At 46.5% G+C, this 16,683-nt stretch overlaps 1 protein-coding gene across 1 annotated transcript in view; it reads left to right on the forward strand.

Moving 5' to 3' along the window:
* Window positions 1-16,683, forward strand: part of LOC121549203 (low density lipoprotein receptor adapter protein 1) — a 144,242-nt gene that overhangs the window by 81,930 nt on the left and 45,629 nt on the right. The gene's annotated exons all lie outside the window — the stretch shown is intronic.

The raw sequence follows: 16,683 nt of genomic DNA on the forward strand, positions 1-16,683 counted from the left end.
AATGTCTCCATATACAGGTAAACAATACGACATCGTGCACATCGACAATAATGACATTATACAGGTAAACAATGTCATCATACAGGTAAATGGTGATTCCATCATACAAGGTAAACAATAATAACATCATACAGGTAAACAATATGACATCATGGTAAACAATGACCTCATAGAGAATGTCGGATAAATGAAGGACTTCGTTGAAAATGTCTCAGTTATGCGTAGCTACTTCATCAGAAGCGTCTTACTAACTTGAACGATGTGAGATCCCTACAGCCAGCTCACAACTAAAGGTGTCTATGATTTCTCATGGTGAACTATAATATCTTATCTTGACTACTGTATTACACATATCCTCTACTCTCTCTGTCGGTGTCTGTTAGTGTGTCGCGTGATTAACCCTTAGGCTGGGGTTACCCGAAGCAACTTTCAAGCAATTTTTGTTGCAGTTGCAGGATGCAAGTGACAATCATCTCAAGCAACTTTGCTGTTACATGAAGCAACTCAAACGCGATTAAAATTCAATGCAACAGCCAATCAAATTGAAGCTGCTTGTTTGTCAATTCAAAACTCACCCCATGTCATCTGCTGCATTACGTCATGGTTTCACAAATTATTTGTTTATCCAACTTTTTGGTTATTGCAACAGCAAGGATATAGAAGAAATGCAGCCTGTACAAAATGACATTGCAAACACCAGCACAATGAGCTAACCAAGCTAGCAACAAACTAAGCTAGCTAGCACAGTTCATGGTGGACAATTTCAGTTGAAACTGGTTAGGGGGAGGTTTGGGTTCACTTCGAGATTACATTTATTGACTGCTAAACCATCTACAATAATTTGTATACATCTCCAGTTGTGCTAGTCTCTGTTTTGTCAACCCTGAACGCGGGTTGTGCCGCGCAGCACTGACAGCAGTGTTGACATGACAACTGGGTCGAAATGGATCATGTGATAAAAGTGTTTGTTTTGATTGGCTGTTGTTTGCACAGCTAGTTGCACAATGTTGAAACGTTTCAACTGGATGCAACCAAGTTGCAGATGAGTTGCTTATTAGTTGCAGGGGGTGTTTCACGAAGCAATTGCTCTGCTCAGCCACAGTGGGTCTCAGCCACAGCGGGTCTCAGCTCAGTAGGGTCTCAGCCACAGCGGGTCTCAGCCACAGCGGGTCTCAGCCACAGCGGGTCTCAGCTCAGTAGGGTCTCAGCTCAGTAGGGTCTCAGCTCAGTAGGGTCTCAGCCACAGCGGGTCTCAGCCACAGCGGGTCTCAGCCACAGCGGGTCTCAGCTCAGTAGGGTCTCAGCTCAGTAGGGTCTCAGCTCAGTAGGGTCTCAGCTCAGTAGGGTCTCAGCCACAGCGGGTCTCAGCCACAGCGGGTCTCAGCCACAGCGGGTCTCAGCTCAGTAGGGTCTCAGCTCAGTAGGGTCTCAGCTCAGTAGGGTCTCAGCCACAGCGGGTCTCAGCCACAGCGGGTCTCAGCCACAGCGGGTCTCAGCTCAGTAGGGTCTCAGCTCAGTAGGGTCTCAGCTCAGTAGGGTCTCAGCTCAGTAGCAACAAGCAGAGGGAGCCCTCCAGTAAGTTTGACTATTCTGTTTTCCAAATGGCACCCTATTCAAATCAAATGCATGTGCGTTATCTGACCACTTCTTTATTGACCGACTCACTGGTGCTTCCTGCTTTACTTTTTGCTTGTAAGCAGGAATCAGGAGGATAGAATTATGGTCAGATTTGCCAAATGGAGGGCGAGGGAGAGCTTTGTATGCGTCTCTGTGTTTGGAGTAAAGGTGGTCTAGAGTTTTTTTCCCTCTGGTTGCACATGTGACATGCTGGTAGAAATTAGGTCAAACGGATGTAAGTTTCCCTGCATTAAAGTCCCCGGCCACTAGGAGCGCCACCTCTGGATGAGCGTTTTCCTGTTTGCTTATGGCCTTATACAGCTCATTGAGTGCGGTCTTAGTGCCACCATCGGTTTGTGGTGGTAAATAGACAGCTACAAAAAATATAGATGAAAATAGTGTGGTCTACAGCTTATCATTTGATACTCTACCTCAGGCGAGCAAAACTTCCTTAATATTAGATTTTGTGCACAAGCTGTTGTTTACAAATAAACACAGACCCCCACCCCTTGTCTTAACGGTGCTGCGTAAACCCTGCCAGCTGTATGTTATCCATGTCGTCGTTCAGCCACGACTCGGTGAAACATAAGATATTACAGTTTTTAATGTCCCGTTGGTAGGATATCCGTGATCGTAGCTCGTCTATTTTGTTATCCAATGATTGTACGTTGGCTAATAGGATTGATGGAAGAGGCAGTTTACTCGCTCGCCGTCGGATCCTTACAAGGCACCCCGACCTACGTCCACGATATCTCCGTCTCTTCCTCATGCGAATGACGGGGATTTGGGCCTTGTCGGTGTCTGTAGGATATTCTTCGCGCGCTCGTTGAAGAAAATCCCGTCTACGAGGTGAGTATCGCTGTCCTGATATCCAGAAGCTCTTTTTGGTTATAAGAGACGATGGCAGAAACATTATGCTACAAAATAAATTACAAATAGCGGAAAAACACATAATAGTACAATTGGTTAGAGGGCTGTAAACGACAGCCATCTTCTCCGGCGCTCGAGTGATTTTCTCAGAGTTATGGACGTCTACAAAAAACATCTGAGGTCTTGGCTGATTTCTTTGATTTTCCCACGATGTCAAGCAAAGAGGCACTGAGTTTGAGGTAGGCCTTGAAATACATCCACAGGTACACCTCCAATTGACTCAAATGATGTCAATTAGCCTATCAGAAGCTTCTAAAGCCATGACATCATTTTCTGGATTTTTCCAAGCTGTTTAAAGGCACAGTCAACTTAGTGTACGTAAACCTCTGACCCACTGGAATTGTGATACAGTGAATTATAAGTGAAATAATCCGTCTGTAAATAATTGTTGGAAAAATTACTACGTTGGCTGATAGGACTGATGGTAGAGGCAGACTACCCACTCGCCGTCGGATCCTTACAAGGCACCCCGACCCCTACGGATTTGGGCCTTGTCGGGTGTCTGAAGTAAATCCTTTGCATCCGACTCGTTAAATAAAACATATTTGTCCAGTACGAGGTGAGTAATCATAAGAGACGGTGGCAGAAACATTATGTACAAAATAAGTTACAAACATCGCGAAAAAACACACGCAATAACACAATTGGTTAGGAGCCCGTAAAACGGCAGCCATCACCTCCAGCGCCATTTAATCTTTTAACCAAAGCCCACACGATAGGCCTGTTCGAAAGTAGTGTACTATATAGGGAATAGGGTGCTATTTGGGATGCTGACTATTTATTTTGTTATACACTGAATGGTTCCATGCTACACACCAATCCATCCTGTAGATCTCAGTGTATACAATGAATTCGGAAAGTATTCAGACCCCTTGACTTTTTCCACATTTTGTTACGTTACAGCCTTATTCTAAAATGGATTAACTAGTTTTTTCCCCTAATTAATCTACACACAATACCCCATAATGACAAAGCAAAAACTGTTTTTTATAAATTTGTGCTAATTTATAAAAAAAAATTAAATAGCCATTTACATAAATATTCAGACCCTTTACTCAGTACTTTGTTGAAGCACCTTTGGCAGCGATTACAGCTTTGTGTGTTCTTGGGTATGACGCTACAAGCTTGGCACACCTGTATTTGGGGAGTTTCTCCCATTCTTCTCTGCAGATCATCTCAAACTCTGTCAGGTTGGATGGGAAGCGTCGCTGCACAGCTATTTTCAGGTCTCTCCAGAGATGTTCGATCGGGATCAAGTCCGGGCTCTGGCTGGGCCACTCAAGGACATTCAGAGACTCGTCCCGAAGCCACTCCTGTGTTGTCTTGGCTGTGTGCTTAGGATCGTTGTCCTGTTGGAAGGTGAACCTTCGCCCCAGTCTGAGGTCCTGAGCGCTCTGGAGCAGGTTTTCATCAAGGATCTCTCTGTACTTTGCTCCGTTCATCTTTCCCTCGATCCTGACTAGTCTCCCAGTCCCTGCCGCTGAAAAACATCCCCACAGCATGATGCTGCCATGCTTCACCGTAGGGATGGTGCCAGGTTTCCTCCAGATGTGACACTTGGCATTCAGGTCAAAGAGTTCAATCTTGGTTTCATCAGACCAGAGAATCTTGTTTCTCATGGTCTGAGAGTATTTTAGGTGCCTTTTGGCAAACTCCAAGCGGGCTGTCATGTGCCTTTTACTGAGGAGTGGCTTCCGTCTGGCCACTCTACCATAAAGGCCTAATTGGTGGAGTGCTGCAGAGATGCAGAGATGATTGTCCTTCTGGAAGGTTCTCCCATCTCCACAGAGGAACTCTGGAACTCTGTCAGAGTGACCATTGGGTTCTTGGTCACCTCCCTGACCAAGGCCCTTCTCCCCTGATTGCTAAGTTTGGCCGGGCGGCCAGCTCTAGGAAGAGTCTTGGTGGTTCCAAACTTCTTCCATTTAAGAATGATGGAGGCCACTGTGTTCTTGGGGACCTTCAATGCTGCAGAAATGTTTTGGTACCCTTCCCCAGATCTGTGCTTCGACACAATTCTGTCTCAGAGCTCTACGGACAATTTCTTCGACCTCATGGCTTGGTTTTTGCTCTGACATGCACTGTCAACTGTGGGACCTTATATAGACAGGTGTGTGCCTTTCCAAATCATGTCCAATCAATAGATTTTACCACAGGTGGACTCCAATCAAGTTGTAGAAACATCTCAAGGATGATCAATGGAATCAGGATGCACCTGAGCTATGTAAAGGTATTTCTGTTTTTAATTTTTACTAAATTTGCAAAAAATGTCTAAACCCGTTTTTGCTTCGGTATTGTGTGTAGATTGCTGAGGATTATTTATTTTGTTGCATTTTTTTTTTTAAATAAGGCTGTAACGTAACAAAATGTGGAAAAAGTCAAGGGGTCTGAATACTTTGTGAAGGCACACCCTGGACAGAACACTAGTCTACCGCAAGACAAGTGAAAAGGTGGCTAATGCATTCTGTTGAACCTTTTCCTCCATCCATTCCTGGCTTGATTGATTCATCTACTGAATTGGCTTGTCATGTATGGTAATGTCCTGGCTTCAGCAACCACGTCTTACTGTTGGCTCTGTTCAGAGGCTAGAGAGAGGGAGAGCTGGAATGTCTTGAAGGAGAGGCCTTCAGAGCCCCAGACCCCTCTCTCTCCCCCTGTCTCTCTACCGCTCTCCTACTCTCTCTCACTCTTCTCCCCCCCTCTCACTCTCTTTCTCTGGGACCCTCCCAGTGTTCCCGGCCAGGGGAGAGCAGACAGAGAGTGCAGGAAGAGGGCTGATAGCCCGCCAGGCTGCTCCTCCGCAGAAGGAGCCTTATCTTTGGACTGCACACATCACATCCTCTTCCTGGGGCTCTGTGGAGGAGCTGGTCGTTGGCTATAGGCTTTGTCATCCAACCCTCCTCCTCAGACCCTCTTGTATGCTCTTCTGTATCCAACATTCATTCATGAACACACATGTGAAAGAGTTGTCAATTGCAAGTAAACTATTGCAAGCTAGTGTCTGTTAGTGTTGCTGGCTAGGGTCGCTGGCTAGTGTCGCTGGCTAGTGTCGCTGGTTAGTGTCGCTGTCTAGTGTCGCTGGCTTGTGTCGCTGGTTAGTGTCGCTGGCTAGTGTCGCTGCTAGTGTCGCTGGTTAGTGTCGCTGGCTAGTGTCGCTGTCTTGGGTCGCTGGTTAGTGTCGCTGGTTAGTGTCGCTGGCTAGTGTCGCTGGCTAGTGTCGCTGGCTAGTGCTGCTGGTTAGTGTTGCAGGCTAATGTCTGTTAGTGTTGCTCTCTGCTAGGGTCCGCTCTCTGCTAGGGTCCCTCTCTGCTAGGGTCCCTCTCTGCTAGGGTCCCTCTCTGCTAGGGTCCGCTCTCTGCCAGGGTCCCTCTCTGCTAGGGTCCCTCTCTGCTAGGGTCCGCTCTCTGCCAGGGTCCCTCTCTGCCAGGGTCCCTCTCTGCTAGGGTCCCTCTCTGCTAGGGTCCGCTCTCTGCCAGGCAGTCATAGTGATCAGTGTGTAAATGGTGCTGTGTTTGGCAGCTCCCCCATATATGCATTTAGCAGACCACCTTTTCAAGGGTGACTTAGTGCAGCAATTTGTGCCTTGCTCAAGGGCTCATAGACAGATTTTTAACCTAGTCGGCTTGGGGATTCGAACTAGCAACCTTTTGGTTACTGGCCCAACACTCTTAACCGCTAGGCTACCTGCCTCCTAACCCTATCCCTATCCCTATCCCTATCCTGTTACCGCGGATATTTCAAAGATCCATTGGATTTACTAATATTGTCATCATGGACTACATGTAAAGTGTATCTACAGCTTTCAATACCAGAGTTGTCCTGAATACAGCCGCTGGTATCGACACAGCTCTGTCTTCTGTGGCTAAAGCAGTCTGGACTGGTTGAAGCCGAGTGGGAAGGATCATTTTGAAAGTGTTTCAGTCTGCCGTCCGTGAATCATCATAATCCATACACCGGTAAGAGTCTACATTTAAAATGCCAAGATAGCTACATGTAAATATGTTATTGTCTCAACTGTATCAAAAAGTCATTTTCATTGCTAGCTATTGTTAGCTACAGTACCAGTCAAAAGTTTGGGTTTTTCTTTATTTTTTACTATTTTCTACATTGTAGAATAATAGTGAAGACATCAGAACTATGAAATAACACATATGGAAGCATGTAGTAACCAAAAAAGTGTTCAACAAATCAAAATATATTTTATATTTGAGATTCTTCAAAGTAGCCACCCTTTGCCTTGATGACAGCTTTGCACACTCTTGGCATTCTCTCAACCAGCTTCACAAGGTAGTCAACTGGAATGCATTTCAATTAACAGGTGTGCCTTGTCAAAAGTTAATTTGTGGAATTTCTTTCCTTCTTAATGCGTTTGAGCCAATCAGTTGTGTTGTGACAAGGTAGGGGGGGTATACAGAAGATAGCCCTATTTGGTTAAAGACCAAGTCCATATTATGGCAAGAACAGCTCAAATAAGCAAAGAGAAACGACAGTCCATCATTACTTTAAGACATGAAGGTCAGTCAATACAGAACATTTCAAGAACTTTGACAGTTTCTTCAAGTGCAGTCGCAAAAACCATCAAGCGCTATGATAAAACTGGCTCTCATGAGGACCACCATAGGAAAGGAAGACCCAGAGTTACCTCTGCTGCAGAGGATAAGTTCATTAGAGTTACCAGCCTCAGAAATTGCAGCCCAAATAAATGCTTCACAGAGTTCAAGTAACAGACACATCTCATCATCACGCCTCCACAATCACCCGGACCTCAACCCAATGGAGATGGTTTGGGATAAGTCGGACGGCAGAGTGAAGGAAAAACAGCCAACAAGTGCTCAGCGTATGTGGGAACTCCTTCAAGACGTTTGGAGAAGCATTCCAGGTGAAACTGGTTGAGAGAATGCCAAGAGTGTGGTACTGTATATAGCTTGCTAGCCAGTTTCATACAGGTACCGCCATTGTTTACAGATGGCTCGTTGCAGGACGAAGCAACGTTAAGACAGTTGCATTCTACTGTTAATGTTGATTTGCTGATGTGCTAAGCCAGTGTTTCCCAACCAGGGGTACTTGAGAAGACTCATGAGACCATAGGCCTACTGGTAAAATGCACATGAGGGGGTACTTCAGGGGTACTCCGGGCAGAGCAAAATGTACTTGGTGTACCGAAAAAGGTTGGGAACCACTGTGCTAAATCATGCATGAGATGATGATTATCGTTTTCATGTTTGCCAGTTTGTCATGTTTAACTAGCTAGCTACCAAAAAGAGTCACTGTGGTGCGAATGCTAATCAGTTAGCAAGCTAATCAAACCCAATGTTACGTTATAGGGACACATGCTAAGTCTGAAATGATAGCTATATACGTAGCTAGCTATTGGATTATAGATTTCAAGTTTTTTGGCATGTTCAACTAGCTGGCTAGCTAGATAAATACCATTTATATCCAGCCAGCGGGTAATTATGAAGCCATTACCAGTTGTTGTCTTAGCTCACCTGTGATTCCTTTATGCCTCTCTACCATGTCAATATGCCTTGCCTATTGCTGTTCTGGTTAGTTCTTATTATACAATTTAACTGTAGAGCTCCTTTGTCCCACCCCCCCATACACGCGGAGACCAGCTCAATTGGTGCCTCCAGTGATGCTATCTCTTTCATCGTTACCCAACGCTTAGGTTTACCTCCACTGTACTCATATCCTTCCATATCCTTGTCTGTACATAATGCCCTGAATCTATTCTACAACGCCCGGAAATCTGCCCCTTTTTTTCTCTGTACCCAACGCACTAGAAGACCAGTTCTTAAAGCCTTTAGCCGTATCCTTATTATACTCCTCCTCTGTTCCTCTGGTGATGTAGAGGTTAACCCAGGTCCTGTAGCCCCCAGTATCACTCCTACTCCCCAGGCGCTATCATTTGTTGACTTCTGTAACCGTAAAAGCCTTGGTTTTTTGCATGTTAACATCAGAAGCCTCCTCCCTAAGTTTGAGTTACTCACTGCGTTAGCACACTCCGCCAACCCTGATGTTCTAGCAGCGTCTGAATCCTGGCTTAGGAAGACCACCAAAAACTCTGAAATGTCCATCCCCAACTACAAAATGTTCCGTCTAGATAGAACTGCCAAAGGGGGCGGAGTTGCAATCTACTGTAGAGATAGCCTGCAGAGCTCTATCATACTATCCAGGTCTGTGCCCAAACACTCCTACTTCTAAAAATCCACCTCTCCAGAAATAAGTCTATCACTGTTGCCGCTCGCTACAGACCCCCCTCAGCCCCCAGCTGTGCCCTGGACACCATATGTGAATTGATTGCCCGCCATCTATCCTCAGAGTTCGTAATGCTTGGTGACCTAAACTGGGATATGCTTAACACCCCGGCCGTCCTACAATCTAAACTAGATGCCCTCAATCTCACACAAATTATCAAGGAACCTACCAGGTACAACCCTAAATCCGTAAACATGGGCACCCTCATAGATATCATCCTGACTAATTTACCCTCTAAATACACTTCCGCTGTCTTCAACCAGGATCTCAGCGATCACTGCCTCATTGCCTGCGTCCGTAATAGGTCCGCGGTCAAATGACCACCCCTCATTTACATTTACATTTACATTTTAGTCATTTAGCAGACGCTCTTATCCAGAGCGACTTACAGTTAGTGAATACATATTTTTTATTATTTTTTTATACTGTCCCCCCGTGGGAATCGAACCCACAACCCTGGCGTTGCAAACGCCATGCTCTATCAACTGAGCTACATCCCTGCCGGCCATTCCCTCCCCTACCCTGGACGACGCTGGGCCAATTGTGCGCCGCCCATGAGTCTCCCGGTCGCGGCCGGCTGCGACAGAGCTCATCACTGTCAAACGCTCCCTAAAACACTTCAGCGAGCAGGCCTTTCTAATTGACCTGGCCTGGGTATCCTGGATGGATATTGACCTCATTCCATCAGTAGAGGATGCCTGGATGTTCTTTAAAAGTGTTTTTCTCTCCATCTTAAATAATAAATTCAGAACTAAGAACAGATATAGCCCCTGGTTCACCCCAGACTTGACTGCCCTTGACCAGCACAAAAACATCCTGTGGCGTACTGCATTAGCATCGAACAGCCCCCGCGATATGCAACTTGTCAGGGAAGTCAGGAACCAATATACACAATCAGTTAGGAAAGCAACCCCCCGCTTCTCCTTCACCCAAATTCAGATAGCTGATGTCCTGAAAGAGCTGCAAAATCTGGACCCCTACAAATCAGCTGGGCTAGACAATCTGGACCCTTTCTTTCTAAAATTAGCAACCCCTATTGCTAGCCTGTTCAACTTCTCTTTCATATCATCTGAGATCCCCAGAGATTGGAAAGCTGCCGCGGTCATCCCCCTCTTCAAAGGGGGTGACACTCTAGATCCGAACTGTTACAGACCTAAATCCATCCTGCCCTGCCTTTCGAAAGTATTTGAAAGCCAGGTTAACAAACAGATCACCGTCCATTTCGAATCCCACCGTACCTTCTCCGCTATGCAATCTGGTTTCCGAGCTGGTCATGGGTGCACCTCAGCCACGCTAAAGGTCCTAAACGATATTATAACCGCGATCGATAAAAGACAGTACTGTGCAGCCGTCTTCATCGACCTGGCCAAGGCTTTCGACTCTGTCAATCACTGCATTCTAATTGGCGGACTAAATAGCCTTGGTTTCTCAAATGACTGCCTCGCCTGGTTCACCAACTACTTCTCAGATAGAGTTCAATGTGTCAAATCGGAGGGCCTGTTGTCTGGACCTATGGCAGTCTATGGGGGTGCCACAGGGTTCAATTCTAGGGCCGACTCTATTCTCTGTGTATATCAATGATGTCGCTCTTGCTGCTGGTGACTTTCAGATCCACCTCTACGCAGACAACACCATTTTGTATACATCTGGCTCTTCATTGGACTCTGTGTTAACAAACCTCCAAACGAGCTTCAACGCCATACAACACTCCTTCCGTAGCCTCCAGCTGCTCTTAAACGCTAGTAAAACTAAATGCATGCTCTTCAATCGAACGCTGCTTGCAGCCGCCTGCCCGACTAGAATCACTACTCTCGGCGGCTCTGACTTAGAATATGTGGACAACTACAAATACCTAGGTGTCTGGTTAGACCGTAAACTCTCCTTCCAGACTCACATTAAGCATCTCCAATCCAAAGTTAAATCTATAATCGGCTTCCTATTTCGCAACAAGCCTCCTTCACTCATGCTGCCAAACATGCCCTCGTAAAACTGACTATCCTACCGATCCTTGACTTTGGCTATGTCATTTACAAAATAGCCTCCAACACTCTACTCAGCAAATTGGATGTAGTCTATCACAGTGCCATCCGTTTTGTCACCAAAGCCCCATATACTACCCACCATTGTGACCTGTACGCTCTCGTTGGCTGGCCCTCACTACATATTTGTCGCCAAACCCACTGGCTCCAAGTCATCTATAAATCACTGCTAGGCAAATCCCTGCCTTATCTTAGCTCATTGGTCACCATATCAAACACCCACCCTTAGTATGCGCTCCAGCAGGTACAGTGAGGAAAAAAAGTATTTGATCCCCTGCTGATTTTGTACTGACAAAGAAATTATCAATCTATAATTTTAATGGTAGGTTCATTTGAACAGTGAGAGACAGAACAACAACAACAAAATCCAGAAAAAGACATGTCAAAAATGTTATAAATTGATTTGCATTTTAATGAGGGAAATAAGTATTTGACCCCCTCTCAATCAGAAAGATTTCTGGCTCCCAGGTGTCTTTTTTACAGGTAACGAGCTGAGATTAGGAGCACACTCTTAAAGGGAGTGCTCCTAATCTCAGTTTGTTACCTGTATAAAAGACACCTGTCCACAGAAACAATCAATCAATCAGATTCCAAACTCTCCATCATGGCCAAGACCAAAGAGCTCTCCAAGGATGTCAGGGACAAGATTGTAGACCTACACAAGGCTGGAATGGGCTACAAGACCATCGCCAAGCAGCTTGGTGAGAAGGTGACAACAGTTGGTGCGATTATTCGCAAATGTAAGAAACACAAAAGAACTGTCAATCTCCCTCGGCCTGGGGCTCCATGCAAGATCTCACCCCGTGGAGTTGCAATGATCATGAGAACGGTGAGGAATCAGCCCAGAACTACACGGGAGGATCTTGTCAATGATCTCAAGGCAGCTGGGACCATGGTCACCAAGAAAACAATTGGTAACACACTACGCCGTGAAGGACTGAAATCCTGCAGCGCCCGCAAGTTCCCCCTGCTCAAGAAAGTACATATACAGGGCCGTCTGAAGTTTGCCAATGAACGCCTGGCCTTGCTGCTATTCCAGTTTCAACTGTTCTGCCTGCGGCTACGAAACCCCTACCTGTCCCAGACCTGCTGTTTTCAACTCTTTAATGATCGGCTATGAAAAGCCAACTGAGAGACCTGAGCCCTAGGACCATACGTCGGGACTACCGGCCGTGGTGACTCCTTGCTGTCCCCAGTCCGCCTGGCCTTGCTGCTATTCCAGTTTCAACTGTTCTGCCTGCGGTTATGGAACCCCTACCTGTCCCAGACCTGCTGTTTTCAACTCTTAATGATCGCTATGAAAAGCCAACTGAGATTTATTCCTGATTATTATTTGACCATGCTTGTCACTTATGAACATTTTTGAACATCTTGGCATGGTTCTGTTATAATCTCCACCCGGCACAGCCAGAAGAGGACTGGCCACCCCTCATAGCCTGGTTCCTCTCTAGGTTTCTTCCTAGGCTTTCGCCTTTCTAGGGAGTTTTTCCTAGCCACCGTGCTTCTACACCTGCATTACTAGCTGTTTGGGGTTTTAGGCTGGGTTTCTGTACAGCACTTCGAGATATTAGCTGATGTAAGAAGGGCTATATAAAATAAAATTGATTGATTGATTGAGAACTGGGTGAAAGTGTTGTGGTCAGATGAGACCAAAATGGAGCTATTTGGCATCAACTCAACTCGCCGTGTTTGGAGGAGGAGGAATGCTGCCTATGACCCCAAGAACACCATCCCATCCGTCAAACATGGAGGTGGAATCATTATGCTTTGGAGGTGTTTTTCTGCTAAGGGGACAGGACAACTTCACCGCATCAAAGGGACGATGGACGGGGCCATGTACCGTCAAATCTTGGGTGAGAACCTCCTTCCCTCAGCCAGGGCATTGAACATGGGTCGTGGATGGGTATTCCAGTATGACAATGACCCAAAACACACGGCCAAGGCAACAAAGGAGTGGCTCAAGAAGAAGCACATTAAGGTCCTGGAGTGGCCTAGCCAGTCTCCAGACCTTAATCCCAGAAAATATGTGGAGGGAGCTGAAGGTTCGAGTTGCCAAACGTCAGCCTTGAAACCTTAATGACTTGGAGAAGATCTGCAAAGAGGAGTGGGACAAAATCCCTCCTGAGATGTGTGCAAACCTGGTGGCCAACTACAAGAAACGTTTGACCTCTGTGATTGCCAACAAGGGTTTTGCCACCAAGTACTAAGTCATGTTTTGCAGAGGGGTCAAATACTTATTTCCCTCATTAAAATGCAAATCAATTCATAACATTTTTGACATGCGTTTTTCTGGATTTTTTTGTTGTTATTCTGTCTCTCACTGTTCAAATAAACCTACCATTAAAATTATAGACTGATCATTTCTTTGTCAGTGGGCAAATGTACAAAATCAGCAGGGGATACTTTTTTCCCTCACTGTATATCTCACTGGTCATCCCCAAAGCCAACACCTCCTTTGGCCGCCATTCCTTCCAGTTCTCTGCTGCTAATGACTGGAACGAACTGCAAAAATCTCTGAAGCTGGAGACTCTCATCTCCCTCACTAACTTTAAGCATCAGTTGTCAGAGCAGCTTACCGATCACTGCACCTGTACACAGCCCATCTGTAATTAGCCCACTCAACTACCTCATCCCTATATTGTTACAGGCGGCGGGGAGCTTAGTGGTTAAGAGCGTTGTGCCAGTAACCGAAAGGTCGCTTGTTCTAATCCCAGAGCCGACTAGATGAAAAAGCACGAAGCTAGCTAACCCATTACCTGGACTAGCTAGCTAGCTAGCTGGTAACTATTAGCAACTGTGGATAGTTGTTTCACGCCTGAGAGTACCTGTAATTACGCCAGCTAGCTGCCTACAATAATTACATACAATAATGCCTATCAGCTGTTTTTCTAACCACATTGTCTGAAGAGTGAGCTGCGCCGGAGATGCCCAACTCGGAGAGGGTGGAGAGGAGGATCTGATGGTTCACAGTATCAAAGGCAGCAGACAGGTCTGGAAGGACAAGAGCAGAGGAGAGAGAGTTAGCTTTAGCAGTGCGGAGCGCCTCCGTGACACAGCAGGGAGGAGAAGGTGGCAAAGAGCTTCCTAGGGTTAAATGCAGATGCTTGGCATTTAGAGTGGTAGAAAGTGGCTTTAGCAGCAGACACAGATGAAGAAAATGTAGAGAGGAGGGAGTGAAAAGATGCCAGGTCCGCAGGGAGTCTAGTTTTCCTCCATTTCCGCTCGGCTGCCCGGAGCCCTGTTCTGTGAGCTCGCAATGAGTCGTCAAGCCACGGAGCAGGAGGGGAGGACCGAGCCGGCCGATAGGGGACATAGAGAGTCAAAGGATGAGTGACTCCACTGTCCTGGCGTCTTGAGGGAGCTTGTTCCACCATTGGGGTGCCAGAGCAGCAAACAGTTTTGACTGGTCTGAGCGGGAACTGTGCTTCCGCAGAGGTAGGGGGGCCAGCAGGCCAGAGGTGGATGAACGTAGTGCCCTCGTTTGGGTGTAGGGACTGATCAGAGCCTGAAGGTACGGAGGTGCCGTTCCCCTAACAGCTCCGACTTAATGCATCGGTGTGGAAGCAGAGAGAACAGTCTATGGCTTGGGTGGCTGGAGTCTTTAACAATTTTTTGGGGGTCCCTTCCTTTCACATCGCCTGATATAGAGGTCCTGGATGGCAGGGAGCTCGGCCCAAGAGATGTACAGACACTGAGGAACATAAAGCTCTCAGGGTGTACAGGAAGGGACTAAGCACACAATCCTGTGGGGCCCCCGTGTTGGGGGTCAGTGTGGCGGAGGTGATGTTGCCTTCCATCACCACCCGTCAAAGTACAGGATCCAGTTGCAGGGGTTCAGTCCCAGGGTCCTGAGCTTAGTGATGAGCTTGGAAGGGACTATGATGTTGAACGCTGAGCTGAAGTCAATGAACAGCATTCTCACATAGGTGTTCCTTTTATCTAGGTGGGTGAGGGCAGTGTGGAGTGAAATTGAGATGGCGTCAGCTATGGATCTGTTGGGGGCGGTATGCGAATTGGAGTGGGTCTAGAGTGTCTGGGATGATGGAGTTGATGTCAGCCATAATCAGCCTTTCAAAGCACTTCATGATTACAGAAGTGAGTGCTACAGGGCGGTAGTCATTGTGGCATGAAGCCTTAAGAGTTTTGGGGAACAGGAATGATGGTGGTCATTTTAAGCGGGGATAACAGACTGGGACAAGGAGAGGTTGAAAATTACCCTGAATATGCCTGCCAGCATGTGTGTCTGCGTGTGTGTGTGTGTGTGTGTGTGTGCTAAATGGATTTGCAGAAAGTAATCAATGTAAGGGCATTTAGTATTTTGTTTTACCTAAATCCAATGACATGCTGAATGTTTTTGTTGATTTCACATTGAATTCACATTAGTTGACAACTCAACCAAGTGGAAATCAAAACTAGACGTTGAACAGACGTCTGTGCCCAGTGGGGAGTGTGTGTTGGGAGGAGGGGGTTGATTGTGTTAGCATATCTTGTCTTATCCAAGTGTGTGTGTGTGTGTGTGTGTCTCTGTTAAGAAGGCTACACACCCCTGCTGATCCGTCTTATCAGCTACAGCAGACCACGGACCAGGGGAATCATCCTTCCCTTTCATCCTTTTCTCCTCTCCCTCTCCTCCTCTAATCATCCCCCTCTTCCCTCCATCACCCCCTCTCCTCTCCTCTCCTCCCCCTCTCTCCTGTCCGAGGAGACTCCCTCTCTCTCTCTCTCTCAATTCAATTCAAAGGGCTTTATTGGCATGGGAAACATATATTTACATTGCCAAAGCAAGTGAAATAAACAATACAATGATTTACAGTAAACATTACACTCACAAAAGTTCCAATAGAGTAAAGACATTTCAAATGTCATATTATGTCTATATACAGTGTTGTAACAATGTGCAAATAGTTACAGTACAAAAGGGAAAATAAATAAACATAAATATGGGTTTTATTTACAATGGTGTTTGTTCTCTCTCTCTCTCTCTCTCTCTCTCTCTCTCTCTGTCTCTCTCTCTCTCTGTCTCTCTCTCTCTCTCTCTCTCTCTCTCTCTCTCTCTCTCTCTCTCTCTCTCTCTCTCTCTCTCTCTCTCTCTCTCTCTCTCTCTCTCTCTCTCTCTCTCTCTCTCTCTCTCTCTCTCTCTCTCTCTCTCTCTCTCTCTCTCTCTCTCTCTCTCTCTCTCTCTCTCTCTCTCTATCACGCACACAACCAGCTCTCTCCATAGCCCAGTAATAATTGTCCTCTCCTGTACCCATACTAGGGACGTAAAACGGAGGAGTGGGGGGGATGCTGTGTATGGAGGGGAAGGGGTTGCTGTGTGTGGGGGGGAGGCTGTGGGGGGTGTTTGTGTGTGTGTGTGTTTCTTAATGAGTGTGTGCATTGAGAATTGCCTCAGGCCAGGCTTGAACGAATGCAAAACAAACACTGAGGCTGTGGAAAGAAAAGAAAAGCTGACAACTGAAGTCTAGAGGAGAAGGGAGGGGGGAGGAGGGAGGAGGGGGAGGAATGTAGGGTAGGAGGAGGGAGGGGTGTGAGGAGTCTGAGAGGAGGAGGAGAAGGAGGGGATGTGAGGAGGGGGGTCTGAGGAGGGGAGGAGGGAGGAGAGGAGGAGAGGGGGGGTGAAAGGGAACATCCTCAGCTTTAACTATCTACATCGTGGTTGATATTCTCCTCTCCTGTTCTATCCTTCCATCCTTTCTCCTCACCATAGCTGTACATGGTGAGTCATGATGAAATGTGACAGTCAGTCTCCTGTTATTGAGGCTGGGTGTGAACACAATTACCCGATTGTTTTTTTGTCAGTTCAGGCAAAAACAAATCTAAAAGACAAAAAGCTTTCCTT

The sequence above is a fragment of the Coregonus clupeaformis genome, chromosome 33 (genome assembly GCF_020615455.1).
Source record: "Coregonus clupeaformis isolate EN_2021a chromosome 33, ASM2061545v1, whole genome shotgun sequence".
Classification (NCBI taxonomy): Eukaryota; Metazoa; Chordata; class Actinopteri; order Salmoniformes; family Salmonidae; genus Coregonus; species Coregonus clupeaformis.